Genomic DNA, 7,702 nt, shown 5'->3' with positions numbered 1-7,702 from the left:
GCCATTGGTTGTTGGAATATCCCTACCTTGTCTACAGATGCTGAGGGGGAAGTGGGCTCCTTCTTCCCCCAAGGCTGTGCTTGTTCCTGGGCCTCCTGAGCTCCACGTGGTACCTCCTAGCTTTGTAGCCTTCCTTAGCTTCTCACGTCCCTGCCTGGTCTCCTGCTCACAGGATAGCTTGTTGTCTTTAAACATATGGGTTATCCTGTCATGTCTGTGAAGAGGAGGGCAGTTCTGCACACCACAGACTGGCTCACGGACTCTCAGGGACATCCATCTTGCAGGACACATTCACCCGGACATTCGTTCTTAGGCCTCCCAGATTCCGTAGACATACATTCCTCCTGAGAATGGGGTATAGGGATTCATGTGTCAATTGAGTCCTAGACTTGGTTCCAGAGCCCTGGTGATGTACTGACTAAGCACTTGGCTAATGACTGGAAGGTTGGCGGTTCCCATCCACTTAGCAACAAAGCTTTCTGTGGCTTGGAAATCTACTTCTATGAAGATGGCAACAAGAAAGCACTATGAAGCAATTGTACTCTGTCATATTTGGCTGTTGGAAGTCTGAATCAAATGGACACCATGACAGCAACAACAGACTTGGCCCCTTCTCTGCTAGCCACCAGCTTTGGGACTTTGTGAACACCATGGAAACTTTCTGGCTTCTCTCCTTTTGTCTCCAAAATGGCGGTAATATTATAAACACCACATAAGGTCCATGCACTTCGGCCCGTGTGTGGCATGGATTGCCACTTGTCATATCTTTGTGTTTCTTATCAAAGCTGCACGGATGCAGGACTCTAGAGAAAATCCATTGGAGGAGAACATTTCTTAGTTCCTCTTTTTACCCTCAAAACTTTGGAGAGTCACATTGGCATTAGTCACAGTAACAATGAAGAGTGATCCGAAGAGTAATCACAGTGAACTCAGTTACATAATTTCTTTTATTCCAGCTCTAATGCAGTCTATGGGGTCTTGGTATGGCACTTTAGGGTAAGCACTGGACTGCTAACCTGAAGGTTGGCTATTCAAACCCACCAGTTGCTCCTTGGAAACCCTATACATGGTCATTATGTGTCAGAACTGACTCGAAGACACTTAACAACAACAATGCAATTCATAAAACAACCACACTTAGACATCACCATCCCAAATAGTTCTCCAATTTCATCTTTATTACATTAATGCATGGACCCCCATACACATGTATTTGTATACATTTACAAACTCAGCTTAAAATTTACAGTCACTATTCAAAATAGTTTGTTGTTGTTGTTGTTAAGTGCCATCGAGTCGGGTCCGACCCATAGCGACCCTGTACAGGGTTTCAGAGGGTGTAAATCTTTATGGGAGTAGAAAGCCTTCAAAATAGTTACATGGATATAAATGGCTCTTCTATGTCATCCTTTCCTGACAAAATTAAGAAGGCCAGGAGTGTTGCAGTCAGTTAACATGCTGTGCTGCTAACAAAACAGTTGGAGGTTCAAGTCCACCCAAGTAGTTTTGGAAGAAACTTCTGGTAACCTACTTCAGCACATTAGCTGTTGAAAATGGTATGAAGCACATTTCTACCCTGACACACATGAGTACCGTGAGTCAAAGTCAGCATGATGACAACTAAAAGTTTACTGATTGAGGGACATCACCTCTGAATGGAGACCCCATTTGCTGAGAGTCATCTCAGAAGAACAGATGTATTTCGGAAGCAAATGTGAATGAAATGAAGCACAAGTTTACATGAAGGACGTCGTTGATGAAACAAAGACTAGTGCACCCATGAGCTACTATTTCCCAGCTTACTCTGGGAATTCCCCAAGCACTTTGGCATTTCCAATTTCAAGCAAATCTCTCCCCAAGAGGGAAAAGGCAAGGTTCTTTATTGTTGGGGAAAATTCTATTTCCTCTTTGAAGGTAATTACTCCTTTCAAGAGACAAGGAGTCACCCTCTCCTTTAAAATTGTTAAAAACACTTTCCGAGATCTAGAGATTTGCCTGGTTTAATACATGGCAGACATCCACTGATGAGTAATTCATTTCTCAATTACGAGCCTCACACATAATTTCTTTCCTCTTAGAATTCCCGAGCTGGTAAGACTAGGGTTTCATTAGCTGAATGAAGGGATCATCTACAGTTTCAATTTGCGTGACTGGGAAATGAAGCTTACTTCTTGGGTATTTGTTCTTAATTTAATTTTATTAGAGTATGTTTAATACCTAAAGAGCTATTTTCACTAATGTTTAAAAATTAAATTATCCACTTAAATTCCTAATGCTTTAATTCACCCTTGATGAACACATATGGTTGAATGGTATCGAGGCCTTGATTTCCTGTAAAATTGACGGAGGATGTAAAAACATATAAGACAGGAATTGTCAGTAAAGTTTGATAGAGTACCGTTCTGGTGCCAACAGTAAAGATTCTCCTACAACATGGAGTATAATTATTACAATTCTCCTCATGGTGAGTGGGGAGGATATACCAGAGCAAGAAAATGGGATTGCCCAATAGAATACCAGCCATTCGAGATACGGTGGTAATAGGAGACATAAGCATGGTGGGGTTGGAATGTTATTACTCAATGTCTCACCGAAAGTACAATATCAGCTGTGGGAGAGTACCAGATCATTGGATGCTATGACCAGAACTCACCTCTAGTGGTTTGGGTAGCATCTCTCACAAATGTACACCCACTCAAACATAACCTCAGAATATGACCTTATTTGGAAATCACATCATTGCTGATGTAATAAGTTAAGAAGAGTCACACTGGATCTGAGTGGGTCTGACACCAAATGCTGGATATCCTTTGATGAAGAGAACTTAAAGAGACACAGACAGATAGAATAGGAACATGTCAAGACCAAGGAGTTGTGTACCCACAAGTAAAGGAACCCCATAGAAGCCAGTAGACAGGTATGAAACATAATATCTCTCAGGATCTGTGGAAATGATTCAGTGTTGACCGCATGTGGACTTCAGACATCTGGCTTCCTGAACTACAAGAGAATACGTTTCTGTTGTTTAAGGCATCAGGTTTGTGGTAATTTGTTACAGCAGCTACAGAAAATGAAAGCAGCATCTTTGGTTGCATTCAAAGAATCTCTCATTACTTGAAGGGGATAGTAAGAAATAGCTAGGTCCGGTATCTAACAGTTTTAGTGATGTCAGTAAAGGATAACTATCCAGCCAGCCCTGGTCTGCAAGGATAATGTGAGTGCCTGGTTGGACCAGAACACATGGATGAAGGCACCAGGGAAGGTGCTTCTAGTCGTATTGGTTTCTCAGTTGTCTCTGGAACTTCTGACCCCACCCTTCCCTACTACAAGCGAATGCTTGCCTGTGCTGAAAAACAAAATAAAACTTCAGAAGCTCTTCCCACACCAGGCATCAGGTGCTCCTCTGAGTCTCGCTTTGGGTAGTCTACCAGGACCAAGTAGAGTTGCAGCGTAAATCCTCTGGTAATGACAGGAAGAAAGACATTATATCCCAAAGGACTGCCAACACTCAGCAAATTCAAAACAGCACAAATCAGGGTGGAAACTGCAGGACTGGATTCTGCAGGACTGGTGTAAGCACAAGACTGGATTCTGAAAGTGCTTGACCAACAAGGGCAGAACATAAATGTGATTAGGACAAATAATATTGGTTTGGGAATGCTTTTCTGAGATGAAGGATTCACATTTGCAAGGACTCCACTTTTCCAAGGACTCACCCCATAAAGTTCCCATTAGAATTGCTCATAAAGCTTGGGCACAGTCATGGCCCAGTTTAGACACCGATGAAATGCCACCTAGGTGAAGGAGAATGAGCTAAATGGATTAGAAAGAGGCATGCTAGAGAATGTGTACACTAGGTATAGCTCAAAAACCCAATTCTAGGTCAAACCCCTGCTTATACCTGCACACAAGAAAAGTGCACACAGGTAGCCTAACCCTAACCTTGATTAGGATTTGTTTTTTCTGGATGAACTTTGGTTTGGGCTTTTTTTCAGGTACACTTTTTTCTGTTTACTGAATTCCACCACATTTTCCAAAAGGACTCACTGTTTTCCAAAGCTATATAGAATGTCCTAGCGAGAAGAAAAATACTTGTTATTAAGTGCCTTCGAGCTGGTTCCAACTCATGGTGACCCTGTATAGAGTTTCTGAGGAGAAGCTGGTCAGTTTGAACTGCTGACCTTGTGGTTCACAGCCCAGTGATGATCCTACAGTGTAAGTCAAAAAGGATAAAGATGGTGGTGGTGGTTATGTGCCGTGGAATCGGTTCCCACTCACAGTGATCCTGTACAGGGTTTCCAAGGCTGTAAATCTCTACAGGAGCAGAAAGCCTCATCTTTCTCCCACGTAACAGCTGGTAGTTTCATACTGCTGACCTTAAGGTTCGCAGCCTGATTCGTAACCACTGCACTACCAGAGCACCTTTTAAAGGATAATAGCATCATTAAAATATTAAGTGGTGGCTCTCATCTGTACATTCGAGCTGATGAGAAGAGCGGAAGATGTAGAACTTCACTTATTGATAGTGATGGAGATGATAGGACCCTGAAACCATAAAGGCCAGATGTTGGTACCAAAAGGTGGAAATGTTCTTTATCACCAGAAAGTCGCAGTGGCAGATGAGGTTTCCTGACCCACAGAGAGTTACTAAGAAGGTTAATAGAGTAAAATATTACAGGGTTTACTGTTGGCAAGGGTCTGAATTATGACAGAAGAAAACAAAAATGGATGGCTGGGAGACTGGGACATTCATACCCTCCACCCCCGCCTTCCTCCCCCACCCCCAAATGTCCCAATCTCTTGCAAAATTTATGGAACTGAGTCAGTTTTCAGACTTAGCATCTATTGTCTCTAAAATCAGATTTCAGGAGAGAAGACCCACATCATGACAAATGCACATGGTGGTAATTTTTGCTGTCTTTTTCCAAATAACCTACAGACATTTATGTGGTAACTGTACTTTGGTGAAATTGAGATACCCAGATCTTAAGATGACGGTTGGAAGAAGTGTCTGCAACCTGCAGAAACCTGCAGTGTCAGCATACCTCCCCACCTTTAGAGTGGGATACACTACCATCAAATGGATGGGGTCATGTCCCAGGTTCAACTCACAGCATCAATGGACCCACTTGGTGATGATTTCTCTGGTGCTCAATTATATGAATGAGATATACAAAAACTGATGATTTATAATAACTTCCAAAACATGCCTGGAGTTTATATAGTAAATGCTGAACATAGTGACTCCTCACCAACATAATCCCATAGTTGGTGCCAAAGGATGATCATTCTTTTCCTGACGAGCAAACTTGCAATAGTAATGATGCTAGTCAATAAGAAACTATGAAAGATGGAGGGGTGCGGTGTCAGATGCTATTCAGTCATTTCCAACTCACAGCAACCTTATGTAAACAGAATGAAATAATGCCCGTGCCTGCGACATCCTCACAAGCATTGCTGTGTCTGTGTTCAGTGTTCAGCCGTTGTGTCAGTAGATCTCATTGACAATCTTCTTCTTTATCACTAACTTTCTATTTTACCAATCATGATGTCCTTCTCCAAGGACTGATCACTCCTGATAACATGTCCAAAGTAGTGAGTCTTACTCTTGCGATCCTCTCTCTATAGGAGATTACAGACATTATTGCATCCCAGAAAGCATGCCTGCTGACACTAAGAATGAAAAAGATAAAGAGGTTGCTATTGTTGTTGTTTTTAAGTGCCATAGAGTCAGTTCTGGCTCACAGAGACCCTGTGGAGATACAGCTGATGAGATTGAACCGCTGACCTTGCATTTCACACTGACCTTGCAGTCCAGTGCTTTAACCCACAGTGCCATGCCAGCACTCCACGGAGGTGGTAGTTCTTTTTCTATCTCTGTTTTGCTTACTATCTTATTACTATTGTTGGAAGATGGGGGACAATGGTTGTTGTTATAATGTGCTGTGGAGTTGGTTCTGACTCATAGTGACCCTGTACAGGGTTTCCGAGGCTGTAAATCTTTACGGGAGCAGAAAGTCTCATCTTTCTCTGCGGAACACCTGGTAGTTTCGTACTGCTGGCCTTGCGGCTCACAGCCTAATTTGTAACCACTAGCTCTGGTAGCGTAGTGGTTACGAATCGGGCTGCCAACCTTAAGGCCAGCAGTTCGAAACTATCAGCCGTTCTGCGGGAGAAAGATGAGGCTTTCTGCTCCCGTAAAGATTTACAGCCTCGGAAACCCTGTACAGGGTCGCTATGGGTCGGAACCGACTCTAAGGCACTTAACAACAACAACAACAATGCTATGGCAGACTACTAAAAATTCAACCAAATACTTGACCTAATGTCAGTAATTGTATCAGACTTAGGATATTTGCTAAATCATATACATGTAACCTCATGAGAAATGATAACCGTTTAACTGAGCTGGATAACATACTCAAATAGGTTACGGATTCCATCTTCATCACAACGACCACTTCTCCTTGTGACTCCATGTGGTCCCACACTCAGACGCAATGAGCGCATTTTCTGATCCCAGTGGAGCTAAGTCTTACAGTTCACATCCCAGCACTTACCCTACTATTGGGGTGATCCTGACCACTAACATACATTTTAGTTCGGTTGGAAATTGGTGACCATAATGATAATCATACAAGGATGTTGGGGTGTTAAAATACCATATTTAAATACTGCCTATTGTTTAAGGAGCTCTGGTAATGTAGTGGTTACGAATTGGGCTGCGAGCCGCAAGGTCAGCAGTTCGAAACTACCAGCTGCTCCACGGGACACAGATGAGGCTTTTTGCTCTTGTAAAGATTTACAGCCTCGGAAACCCTGTACAGGGTCACTATGGGTCGGAACCGACTCGACAGCACTTAAAAACAACAACAACAACTGTTTGTTTGAATATTATAATTTAAAAATTATTCTATTATCTTATCTATACTTCCACCTCTCATTTGTCAGTTTGTTGAAATCTGTGGGGTTTGTGTATTGCCATGATGCTAGAAACTTTACCACCAGCATTTAAATACTCATGAGTCCTGGTGTGGTGCTGTGGACTATAAGGTCAGTAGTTCAAGCTCACCAGCTGCTCCTTGGAAAACCTATACAGGGTCGCTATGGGTCGGAACCGACTCGACGGCACTTCACACAACAACAAGGTTACTCATTGTGGACAGGTTTCAGCAGAACTTCCAGACTAAAACAGACGATGGATGAAGACCAAAGACTAGTCTATAGTGTGGATTACACCTCAAAACAAAGAAAACAAAAACCCTTACAACTGGACCAAAAAATAACACCATGATAAATGTAGAAAAGTTTGATGTTGTCAAACACTTCATTTTGCTTGGATCCACAATCAACACATATGGAAGCAGCAGTCAAGAATCAAAAGTTGTATTGCTTTAAGCAAATCTCCTTCAAAAGTCCTCTTTAAAGTGTTAAAGAGTAGAGATGTCAGTTTGAGGAGTAAGGTGTGTCTGGCCTAAGCCAAAGTATTTTAAATCACCTTGTATGTACATGAATGTTAAATAATGAATATGGAAGACTGTAGAATCAAAGTGGGGAAAGTCTAGGCATGAGGCCATATAAGCCCAGGCAATCATTTGGTCTAGGCATGAGGCCATATAAGGCCCAGGCAATCATTTGGTCTAGGCGTGAGGCCATATAAGGCCCAGGCAATCATTTGGTCTAGGCGTGAGGCCATATAAGG

General features: G+C 42.4%; 1 pseudogene; it reads left to right on the top strand.

Moving 5' to 3' along the window:
* The first annotated feature begins 687 nt into the window (after nucleotides 1-687).
* The window catches only part of LOC102828482, a 15,154-nt pseudogene continuing 8,139 nt past the window's right edge, over nucleotides 688-7,702 (top strand).

The sequence above is a fragment of the Chrysochloris asiatica genome, unplaced genomic scaffold, assembly GCF_000296735.1.
Source record: "Chrysochloris asiatica unplaced genomic scaffold, ChrAsi1.0 scaffold00195, whole genome shotgun sequence".
Classification (NCBI taxonomy): Eukaryota; Metazoa; Chordata; class Mammalia; order Afrosoricida; family Chrysochloridae; genus Chrysochloris; species Chrysochloris asiatica.
The sequence above is the reverse complement of the archived record's forward strand: the minus strand, read 5'-3'. Positions and strand labels throughout refer to the sequence as shown.